The 13,004-nt window shown below is 38.0% G+C and overlaps 1 protein-coding gene across 39 annotated transcripts in view; it reads left to right on the top strand.

Annotated features, from left to right (window-relative positions):
- LOC108737894 (collagen alpha chain CG42342-like) overlaps window positions 1-13,004 on the top strand; it is a 193,916-nt gene that overhangs the window by 23,605 nt on the left and 157,307 nt on the right. The gene's annotated exons all lie outside the window — the stretch shown is intronic.

Raw genomic sequence — 13,004 nt, forward strand, 5'->3', positions numbered from 1 at the left:
GTGTCCGGGTCGAACTCCCCAGGAGCTGTGAGGGATATTATTGGTCGTCGAATAAACAGAAAAATGTGCCATTTCTATGTTCGGTAAACATTTTACCTTACCTGTAGAGTAATGATTCATTATAAAAACTGCTCTGTACAATAAGTGTATGTATTCATCTAATTATACGGTAAAGTAATGGTTTCTATACCGTGGCATTTAAATATTTACAGAGGCATCTGATATTATTATTTGTATAATTATTATTATCTGTACAAGTCACATACCAACGTTCTTTAAAAGTGCTAATTATAGTCGTTAAGCTCTTTATGAATTGTATTTGTGATCGTGAAATAAACGAGGCCACCGTTATAAAAATATTATACAAATCTGTAACAATATAAGGAAACGGTAGTGGACGTATGGATGTATCGATGGCTGAGGTCTTGCAGTATCGAAAGTACCCTCAGTATCGAAATGTCAGAGTAAGGATGGGATATATTCAAATAACGAGTACACCATTTGCTTCGTACCGATAATGCTACTGTACTTCGTTTAGTCCCTAGCTCTAGGCTAGAAAAGAAAGGAGACAACTCTCGGCCAAACTCTTAACCGGTGAGGAGCGTGTAATCCGTACAGTACTGTACGGAAAAATTGACCATTTTATCCACTACAATTGCATTGCTCAAATGTGCTGTTATTGGTACCATTTACTACTGAAACTATCAGCGAGATGTTTATTTATATTTGAAGACATATTAAAGGCTGTAACTCTTGTTTTCGACTCGCACTACTATTCATGATTGTACTGTACTGTATGAAAAAGTATGTTTAATGAACAAGAGTTGAGAGTATAATGAGCTTTTTTCTCCCTAGCTACGATTTTGCCAGCATCCAAGACATTGGAAGGGGCACTTTGCTCGAGAAAGTAAATGAAGTATAAACATAGCCTGTTCTACTATATTTGTTGCCAATGATACCTAAATACTTTCGTTACTTTGAATAGCATCGATACATTGAGAGTCTCGATAATCGATATATCTATTTATAGATACTTCGACCACACGCGATTTCCAGTTACCTACCCTAAATGTAATAAGTGTATAATTATTTTCAGTCGTATCCACGTAGGTTGGTACATCTTGAATTACATTCCCCATTAAGTATTCATTTAACAAACCGTCTCAACATCCACCTTGTGTAGTTTCCCTTCCTTGCAACTGCTACTTGAGCTTGCCTATTTACATATGTCTCCATAACCATGTTGACTTTACAGTTACAAGCTTACGAATGTGATTGCATTCTCCAAGTTGGTTGCTGCCGCTCGGTTAATCCAAATAGACAAAATCCTAGACGAGGCGTTTCTTTCCCAATTTCGTGCCTTATTTCAACGAAGGCATGCTGACATTAACGTTATCATTTGTTTTAATTGCGTGCATACACAAGCACCATCCAAAGGACGAGTTGGTATTTGTGTTTGTTGAACATCTGTGTGTACATGTGTATTGGATGGACGTTATCTTATTCATTCATTGCTCTGAACTCCAGAGAAGCCTTGTCTACAAAGGCAAATAAGAATAGAATTACATGGTAAATATAGGAAACTTTAGAGTCAACTACGTGTACAATTCAACCGAGAAGTTAAACACAGTCAGATAAATAGTTTTAATAATAAAGGGTTTAATTATGTTAGGGCCCACTAGGGTCTCCCTATGAGTTACTCGTTTAATAATAAATAAACAAATAAGTTTGGTGGAAATATCAACGGGGTTAAGTGCCATTTTTTTGAAGGTTCAGATCCTGCGCCATTTCCGGAAAAGAAATTATTTTAAATGAATGAAATTTATGTGAAAAGATGTCATATTGTGTATGCCCCGAGCGCAGTACATAAGTTCCACTTGGCGGTTTGCCTTCAGTAAGTTAATGTCCTGAGATCGAAACTTTATTACGTCCATCTGTATGACTAAGATAAGAGAAATCATATTGGCTTACATATCCTTTTTCCATTTCCTTCCCTTATATTATAGATATAGTACAGTAATCAAAACGAAGGCAGGGGCAAAAAAGAGTTTATTTATTCAACGACTTACTTATTTTGATCCAGAACGCCACTTTTCCGTTTTTTTGGAACGTTCACCTAACTCAGTGTGAGCATTTACCTCCCAGTCTTCCATTGGTAGACAATAAAGACAGAAGAGAATGAAATATTATCTGTGGAATGTTACTGGTCCAGCATTTGCCTAAGTGATCCAAGGAAACCACAGAAAAATTTGGACCAAGACAGTCGGACCCGGAATCTAACTGACGTCCACCCGAATAAATCTCAAGCAATGGTCTAAAACTCTGGGCCATGCCGCTCGGTCTTCCAAAAGTGAAAAAAGTTTTGGAATGCTGGTGGGCGGGCAGTCCTTCCTGACTACGCCGGAAGATAGGGCGAAACTCCCTCTTCAGCCTCCTTTAAGGAATCGTGGGAATGGTTGGATGGTGGTTCGGGTGAGAAAAATGAGACGGACGAAATGAAGACAGAAGAGAACGAAAGATTATCTGTTGAAACATTACTGCCTCAGCATTTGTCTAATTGATCCAAGGAAACCACAGAAAAACTTGGACCAAGATAGACAGACGCGGAATCGAACCGGCGTCCTCCCAAATGCTGAGCAAAAGTTTAAACCTCTAGGCCATGCCGCTCAGTCTTCTAAAAGTGTGTACAAACCCCTTTATATACTACGCAAACACAATTCACTACCTGAGTTCAAGTCGACGCGTTGTCTGCATTTACCTAAATGCAAGGGTAAACAAAAGATTTTTAAAAGTATTTTTAACAATGCCATTGGACACAGTGAACTAGTAGATGCTATCACAATAGACCCGTGAAGAATCCGTGTCCGAATACAAAGATAATAGCAGGTAAATGTTTACCTGGGGAAGGTGTCATGACAACAACAGGAATAAAATTAAACAGCGTGAATTTATTGAACAAATGCTTTCATAAAGCCCAAAAGATATGGACATTAGCAGTGGGAGGCTGTCCAATATTCTCACTTTATTGTTGTTTAAATTTAAGTAACAACGGTTCAGTACTTGCTTCAATATCTAAGCTGACCGTGATGTTCTCGTACTTATTAAAACAATGAATGATGTACTAACCATTACAGTTACTCTTTAGTCTGGAATTGGTCATTTCAGTGGGTTCTCTATTGCAATACAGTTAAAAATTTCACAGGAATGAAGACGCCAAGAATTAAATTAAAATTATGAATTACATATAACACGGTGATATTTTACAGTAGCACTAGCAGAGTATTTCGTAAACAAAAAGACATCTGTAGTTTATCATCTCGATGTTACCGCAGCTGAAATTAAACAACGTTACGTGTTTATTTTTTTTGACACTTCATTTCTAGTTTTTATTATAGACGTAGTCAAGTTTTGAAATACGTAGAATAGCTTCATTATGTTTATGCATATTTTATGGAAAAAACTACATTATTATTAAACCTGTCAGTGAACTTCCTGAAAAGCAGTATCGGCTCCTGGATTCGACTAATTATGAACATTTTACTCTAAAGACTGTGGAATAGAAGCCAAAAACAATGCCATGTGTGCTAATCACGACAGACAAGTTGTTAAGTTTAAGTACCAGCTGCTCCTTACACGATTATGCTGTTGTAAAGGAAGACATAACACTTTATGTAGCGCCACATTGTCGTAGACTCAAGTCCTACTGTACGTAATATTCGACAATACTTAGATACATACTGAAACACATGAGTGTAATATCTGTACCGTTTCTGAGCGATCACTTCCTTAATTACTTCAAAAGGATTTTCGGGCACTTGGTGTTACTAATATTTTTAATATTTTATTTCCTACTTCGTCTTCTTGAAATGAGTCCGATATACCAACTTGCGTAATATAAATTTAACTACTTTATATCTGAATGAAGTTATAATAAAGAACAACTCGTTTCAAACGGTTAGAGATGTGACCTTGTAGAAAGTTGCGCTTACAGAAAGAATACACACTAGAAGACAGACGTAATTTGAGCTAGATAAAATATAATTGAATGTGGAATTTGTGATGCCTCATTCGAGTAAAAGGAAGAAGAAGGATCTTTATTAGTTTGAAATTAGTTGTAGAGACAATTATTGTATTGTATTTTTCGAAGAGAGACATCTAACAGGATATTTTTTGATTTTACATACTCAGATTGGGGGACTATTAGATTATCATGATATTCTTCATCCAATCTAAATTTGTAATCTAAATTGTATCTTGTTTACATAGGTCCTTCTACTTCCTCCCATAAATAAATTTTAATTGCCTCGTAAATTGTAAAATATCAGAATTTTCCCACCCGGCACTCCAAACCAACCTAAATCGTTTGTATATCTACCTTCTTTAATTAACTGAGATAAAAATAATTATGCTTTGGGATTAAGGATAACTTCGCTTTTTCTGCAAAGTCCTAAAGAAGGAAGTACAAAATTTGTTCTTATTAAATTTTCCTTTGCACATAATTAACACTGCTAAGGATTCTCTACCTTCTTCAAAGGAAATTGAAGGACTTAATATATCTAGTGCTTAGGATTCAGTGTTTCAGTTAATCCAGGATGAAGTGCTTACTTTATAAACCTGGGAGCATAAATCTCCAAAAGGACTTTATATTATTGTACCCTTTTTATGCTTTTATGTACCAATGGTAAGAACTTAATATTTTTCAATTTGAAAATTCATTGCCTATTTTATTAAAAGCATTTTCTTTTTTTCTATTACAAAAAGGTACAAAAAACTCTTTATACTCCTTAATGCTTCGTAGATTTCACCGGAGAAGTACGTAGACCAGTATGTCCTTGATGAATACATTTTGAGCTAATGATTAGCAACTGAAGATATTGGAGCAATTAAACAGTCTCAAAGTTCTTTCTTAGAAATTCTCAGATATAAAGTTCTTGGTTAAGGGATCAGATGTAGATCATCAGCAGGTCATAGACAGTCTCGATAAATTATTGGCCAAACCAAAGAAACTCCTAAAAGCGAGTTTTTATGCATAATATCCTAATACAGGATAGTGCTATCTAGTGGGGTTTTGCTGCTAATGCTTGCAATACTTCACTAGTAGCAAATTAAGGATATCCACCATCTTTTAAACTGACTCAATGATACTAATTCGACCTGATACTTTCAATATACTGGGACATTTCTGTCGTTTGTTTTTATTACAACCCGTCAATCTCCCTAGTCCTCTCGAAAAAGCGTACGAAAGAGAGGACCACTATGACAGATAATATGGATTGTCACCACCATCATGAGAACTTCAGCCCAAAAACTGATTGGACACTCACCTCCAGTTGTTCCTATTTTCAGCCAAAGTTTGCATATTTCAACTACCTGCATCTATAACTATTTATAAACAGTAATCTAACCTCCTAATTTGTTTGTGCTTCTAATACATCTTTAAGAAGGCTTTCATGTCGAAGAAGGTATCATCCCTACCTTTCTTGCTGATTTCTTATTGGCTTCCATAAGGCCTTCCGTCTACTCTTTTTGGTGCCTCCTTATTTCTAGCATTTTCCATCTACGGTATTTTTAACTGCCACCTGTGCCCTACTGTACACGACACCTTAAATTATTCTATCCTTTTTGCAATCGTCCAAGTGTCGCATGGATAGAGAGCCGTGCTCGAAACGTATCTGTATCTTTAATTACCGTTTAAGAATTAATAATATGGATCTCAGTACAATATTTTGTGACCACTTTGTATATTTGAACCAGTTTACACGTACGCAATTGTCAACATTTCCACGTTATTATAAGCAACGGTTGTCTTAGTTTGCCAGCTTTTATGGTCGCACAATAAAGCAGGTCGTCATGTGTTTTTTTAACTGAATTATTAGTGTGGCGCCTGCCAAGAGCAATATGTTCGAGTGGCAGCACGTTGTTGTCGTAAAGATGAAAACGCATTCGCTCAAGAGCAAGTCATCTGACATTTGATTAATTAAGTTTGAGACAGTGGTTTGGAAAGTAATCTCTCAGACGCTCGTCGACGCTCAACGTCGCTGCGCCGTGCTGTGCGGTCTACCGAATATGACGCTACCCGTCGAAAAGTTTAACGAATTTAATACTTCACTCTAGCTATTGAATATATTGCGTTAGCGGTTTCCAAGATCCAGTCGACCTTCGTGAGGAGTTATTGGACGAAGAGCATACCAAAATTGACACAATAAGATAGTGTTGGTGTACTTTAAACACATACATAGGTACTTACTAAAGTTATGCTATATTGATGTAGGTAGACCGTTTTGTTTATCTCAGGCGTTTGGCGTTTTAATTCGTATAGATTTTTTATTTTTACATTGCTGTAATACCAGGATCCGCATCTCCTCAAGCAATTTATTTTCTCCATAATCATTTATCATTTCTGCAAAATTATAGATACTTTTTGAGTAGATGGTTCATTGTAGAAATTGGTCTACTACAGTGACTAAAATTGGGTAGATAGAAAAGGTTAGAAGCATTCGGAATGTGGTGTTGCAAGCGAATGATGAGGATACCGTGGATAGAGAGGGTTAGAAATAAGGAGGTGTTAGAAAGAATAGGAGAACAGAGGACTCTATGGAAGTCAATAAGAAATAGGCGAGATAAGTTAGTAGGACACCTCAGGAATGAAGATCTAGTCAGAGAAATATTTGAGGCAGAGGCGGGAGTCAGGAGGAGTAGAGGTAGACCTAGATTGGATTACTGTTCCCAAATAGTTAAGGATGTCGGATGTTCTGGTTTTAGGGAAATGCGAAGATTAGTTCAGGATAGGAAACAGTGGAGATGCGTGTCCAACCAGTCTCTTACACGAACAAGACTGTTTTGCAAGACCAATCTGTCGGCAAAAAGAGAAAACTGCACTGCTGGATACATAGGTATTGGCGTCAATTCCATACTGTCGACGGAGCAGCATGACGTAGAGGTTTTACACTATTGCTTAGTATTCAGGAGGACGCCGGTTCGATTCCGGGTCCGTCTACCTTGGTCCAAATTTGTCTGTGGTTTCTTTGCATCACTTAGGCAAATGCGGGGCAGTAATATTCCACAGATAATCTTTCAATCTGTTCTGTCTTCATTTCGTCCGTTTCATCTTTCTCATCCGAACCATCATCCACCCATTCCCACGATTCCTGAAAGGAGGCTGAAGAGGGACTTCCGTCCTGCTTTCCGGCGTAGTCCGGAGGGACTACCCGCCCACTAGCGTACTAGTACTTCGTGTACACCGCGTCTTCGTTCAAGGAAGATATGATAGCTCGGTATGTATAGCATACACTATTGCAGAGCCGGGTAAACTCGGCTCTTTTGACTCCCGGGTGCTTCTCATTGATCCTACGAGTGCGAGTGAGATGATTCTTTCCTTTTCTTATCCCTTCCATTTCGTAGGTGAGTCCCCTCTTCCATAGCCAAACCCAATAGTATTGGGAGCGTAGTAACGAAAATTTTCGTAGGTATTATTTAAGTTGCGAAATAGGTTTGGATGGGATGGAGGGGCTTGATTTGGGAGTGGAAGGGAGAAGAAAAAGAGAAAGCAATATTATTCATTACTGCTTACTCTCTCGTACTCATTGAACGGTACGGAGTGACTCAAACTAACCTCAGGTAGCGGCTCCTACGAAGTTAAAGTTTGCCCAGCTCTGCACTATTGCATAAGAAATAGTCACTTTAATTATGATTCAACATTTGAAGGAGCGTAAAAAACGTATTGAAGTGATGCGGTTTTCAAATCGTTTGTTGCAAAAGTCTTATTACGGCAACTCTAGCCAGCGGCAGTAATAAAAGTGATAAAAAGAGGGCGAAGCTCCCGCTGTTACGATCGAACTTTTATATATCGCGTGATTGATAGGCTGCTAGACGGATCACGTGTAGTTAACGAACCGTGAACGTATTGTTCAACGAATGCGGGCACCTCCGTCCTGTCTTTCTGTTATGCTGTTTATATATATATATATAGATATATACATATGATATATATATATATATAGAAGAGATGCATCGAGCCGACTTTTTTGTCAACGTTTTGTCCTCAACTAAAATGGCCCTTTTTGTATACGTGCGATCGCAATAAAACTCCCGAGTTGAAAAGATGAAAATGCCGACAGCGGCAGTAGAACAAACCGAAAGCCAAACCGTCTTTTGATAGGAGCTTGTGGTAATTAGTCGTGTCAACAGAACAGCTGTTTCTTTACTGTCTTTTATAGCAGACAATAAAAGTAACAAAATACCATAAACGTCAATACCCAGTCAAGTTATTCATCCCGACTTCATTTCTTTTTTGGAAACTACGTTTTCCAAAAACTGAGGTTATGTTCTGCAGAAGGGAATGTACTTGCTTTTGGGCAATTTCAGTGCAATAACATTCGTGAACCTATAATTCAACTTTTTCTTACCCAACCTACTTCATTAGGCCTGGTAAATACACATCCCAACAGCGAGCATTTTATCGTTTTCTTTTGATGTATGTTAATAGAAGGTTTGCCTACAACAACGACAATCACCAGTTCTTGACTAAGATATAATGAAGTAGAAGGGAACGGATTTAGTTCTTACTCATCGTTACCCCCGGTTTATTTTGATTAACCTGGTAACTCCTACCTTGCGAAATAACCGTCACTACCCCCCATGGGCGAGGGATTGGGATAAGCTCAATCAACGCAGGGAGATCCAAGCCACCGCTACATGTTTCTCTTAGAAGGTGAATAAGACCCACTGGAATCCTCTGGTGTGGGTTTGCTTGGTATCTGACCTATCGAGGTGCCTTCTCCTCTCTCCCAACATGCGGGATGTAACTACTGTCACTATGAGTTCTAGATAAGGCGACTGAGCAGACAGAAGAATTTCCCGCCTGAAACCCGCGGACCTTCCTTATTACCAGTCTTCATCACTTGTCGGATGTTAGAAGAACGAACTTCCTCGTAGTCGAATTATTTGTACCCCTGTACTGGTAATCCATCTAGGATCCATAAGACCACCTTCCTCTGACTCTTGACAGTCATGTCGACCGGACTACCCCGACCCCCTTTTTCTGAAATTTATTGAAATTGCATATATGTAAAGATGATTTCATGGAGCATTTTCGGTTTGGTCAGTGATTTATCAAGATTGCCTATGTCGAGACATAAATAAGGTTGGATTCTGGATCCACGTCTAGTACCTTCTATAACATAGTTCCAAGAACTTAATCCGTTCTTATTAATTAGTTAATTTCTTGATTTAAATTAATACCTTGATAAGATCCTCGACTAATACTTGAAATACAATGCAGCAAACGTTCTGTAGAAAAGAAATTTTTGCAAGTATTCATTTAAACAGCTTCTAGCAAACCTTTGAAAATGTCGTCCTTTGAAGCAGTTCGACAAATGGCTCTGTGTTTTATTTGCCTTCTTGAAAGATATGCTCCATATTTGCTAATATTGCATGCTTGCGTTCGCCGATCCAGTTTTTTTGCTATTCGATTTAGGTCACGTCATAATGCAGTTCTTCCCTGTTGGGTACTCACTACTTTTACTTACTTCGTATGCAAGAGAAATTTTATATCCATCTCTTTATGTAAACATGTTATGTATATGTGGATATACGTAGGAATTTTGTTGGAAGTTCAAACTTCAACGTCTACAGGAAATTGAGCTATCACAAGCAAAACTTGGTTCAGTAAAATCATCTATTGATATGATGAGAAACGTTGAATTGACGTGCCACGCCGATGAAATGTTTACGAGATCAGAACGTTACGAAATATAGAGGCAATTTTGAATGAAATTAGCTAGACGTATAACGTCTAGCTATTTGCTGTCTCGCACAATTTTTCGAAGGTTCTAAGGATATCTGGTCGCAGTTTCGTTTAAAAGGATAATTACTATTTGTACCGTATGATAGTTGATGAGCGAGACCAAGACAAAACTAATATACTCTTAGTCCTGATGTAGCACATTTGGTCTTGGTTCTTGGCCTCGTTTTTGTGAAGTACGTCTTGGTGTTGGTCTTACTCCTGCAAGATCGGCTTTTATTTTTGGTAGTAACGGTTTAGAAGAATTAAAATTATGTATAACATGAGCTTCGTTCTAACCTTGTTAATGAGTCTTGGTCGTGGTTATGCCGGTCTAGCTTAAATCGTGGTGGAAGACGAAAGCTATATTCACTCATCACTAATTAATCCACATCCGCACGCAATCTGTCAATACTGTGAAGATAACTTGGAGCAGCTTTAGAATAAGTTTCTTTTGCGTTGAGGATAGGTCAAAAACGGACCTTGTCGGTTCATCTCGTTTACTATATACATATATGGAAACCGTCGTTCCACTAGTAATCGAAAAATTAGCAAATACTTGTACGAGTTATTAACTAAATAGAATGTAGTAGTGGAACGGAGTGTTCGTTTTTCTAGTACGATGGCCGGAAAGATTCATTTGTTGGAGTCTGATGCGGTCGCGCTCCTATAACTCCGCACCTCTTCCTCGTGGACGCTAATGCAACTCATTGTAGTATCCGGGATGTTACCTCGTGAGAATATCTAGCTGTGCTCTACGTCCCTCCTCGTCACAGCGCTATCTCTTGCTCGCATTCGCGAATTTTACGCGGTCACGCTTCGTTTATCATTACGTTGACCAAGCCGAATAGACTAACCGCCATGCGACAACCGGAAATTTCCTCTCTGACGTACTGATGGAATGGTTAACCTAATTTTCCGCCCGCGTACGTGTAGTAATGTCTGTGGTCTTTGACTGTTATGGCGAAAACCTATGTATTTTTATTGGCACCTATATGGGAGACAATTACATCATTTTTTCATCAGTCTGGATTAGATTATGGCCACAAAGAAAACGCCGATGTATTCGATCACTGCTAATCTTCCTTCCTTTTGTATTAAGATCTGGTATAATTCTACTCCAACACACAATCTTTCAACGTAAATAGGAATGAGGAATACCAAGGTTCATTACAATTTTTTTCATGAAATGGAAAATGGAAACTTCTTGTCAGAGTTCTCCTTTCCTTTTACATTTAGCTCTTGAGATTAGACATTCAATATGGTTTGAATGTTGTGATATACATTTATCAAGTGTAGATAGTATTTACATATTTACCACCCCCTGCCAACAAAAGAAAATGATGTGGGTCAAGAAAGGACACGATTTTGAACAACAGAAGTTTATTAGCAAGAAATTTACAATGTTCTAATCCCTCGCTTCTATTATTTCAAAAGATTAACATCCCTCTTTAAGCCTCTTGGAATGTATGTTATGAAATTTTCTGTAGTATATAGGTAAAGAACCTTTTAAAATTGGAAACTTAATAAAGGGCGCATTTACTTTGGTCTCTATTTTTATTAGACGAAATTACACCAAATTCCTGCTCTTAATTGCGGTTATAAACAAGCTCGATCGCATCTGAGAAAATATTTGTAAACAAGAGGTCGCTGCTATTAATAGCCGATGGTAAATTGCAAACAACAACAGATTAAACATTAGTTTATTATTTATACATAGTTACATTAGGTTAAAGAATGGGGAGAAGGCGCAATTAGACTTTCACCATTATCAGAGGGTCGTCAGTCCTAAGACTAGTTGGGCAGACGCCTCCACTCTTTCTTAATCAGACCTTTAAAATAATTAAGACAATAATTGGAGTACAAAATCAATACCAAATTATAGGAGCAATTAATACTGGCCTACATTATCATATCGATATAGGGAAACGCAGAAAAAGGCAGCGAACCGTTAACTGTTATTAGGGTGAGTGAAGACTGTCACCGCTTCACCACCCAAACTCACTTCTAACTCAAATGTGTGGTGTAGCGGAAGTGTTGGCATGACGGGTCGCGGGATAAGACGGGGTACCACACATATACAAGAAACTAGACATTTGTGAATACTGTTCGTTTCAAGAAGTTAGAGATATGCCCCTTCCCTTTATAAGGATGCGCCGTAGCATAATTCAATTCCAAATTCAATCATATTCGTTTGCGTAGCTCATTTCTCCATTGATCATTGAGCGAGAGCTAGACAAAAATGTACAGTAACATTTGCAAAATTATTTAAACTGCCTCGTTAAAATTTAAGAATACGCTTTATTTAAAAGCGTATTTAGCCAAAAATAATAAATAAAAGTGAATTAACTTAACCTTCTACACGCCTATAAAACTTTTGCTTTCTTTTCTATTGTTACTTTATATACATTTTTGTTTTAAGAAATTGCTAAACATTTTCGTCTAGTACTGTACCGTTATTGCCGATCTCCTAAGACCGCCCATCGAGATCTCTGCTCGTTCAAGCTTGTTCCAACTGCTTCTGTCTTGCTCACGCCTAGTGTGTATTCTTTCTTTCTTCGCGCAGATTTCTTCAAGGTCACAATTCTAACAAATTGAAATAGACGGGTCAATTGAGAGAAAGTGTGAGCGGCAGTGCACGCACCTTTTGCTTACAAACGGAAAACTGGTTTAACGTTTCGTCCATCTAATTTCGTGTAAGGACAAACGTCATTATTGTTGTTGTTTACTAGTGTTGTTTATTTTGATATGGTATGTTGTTTGTATAAATCCGTTAAACATTTTATTAGTAAACTTTTTGTTTGTTCAAAGTTATCGTTTGAGACAAGACGGGGCATTGGGTGTGGGGTATGAAGGGACATTTTGGCAAAATGGTTTCATGGGTCTGGGTTCGTTTAAATTTCTATTTTCAAAATTTTTTGACATCGTCAGAACCTTGGGTAGGCTGCCAGCTCTGTGGACGTTGGGCTCACAATGCTTGTGGCGTCTGGCGTGGACAATGAAGATCTGGAATTTCGAAAGCGCCATCTAGATTTTTTATTTTCGATGAATCGCTAAGCAACAACCGTCTATTAATACGAGGGTGGATTGATAAGTTTCCGGCCTAACCAAGAGATGACGCCACTAGGCCTACCTTGAGGTGACATTCTATAGTACCATCCTTGGATAGCTTGTAGCTATAGTTTCAGCCCGATCTCCTTGCTAGTGTAGGTTTGACAGCACG

This window comes from Agrilus planipennis, unplaced genomic scaffold, assembly GCF_000699045.2.
Source record: "Agrilus planipennis isolate EAB-ADULT unplaced genomic scaffold, Apla_2.0 scaffold59, whole genome shotgun sequence".
Classification (NCBI taxonomy): domain Eukaryota; kingdom Metazoa; phylum Arthropoda; class Insecta; order Coleoptera; family Buprestidae; genus Agrilus; species Agrilus planipennis.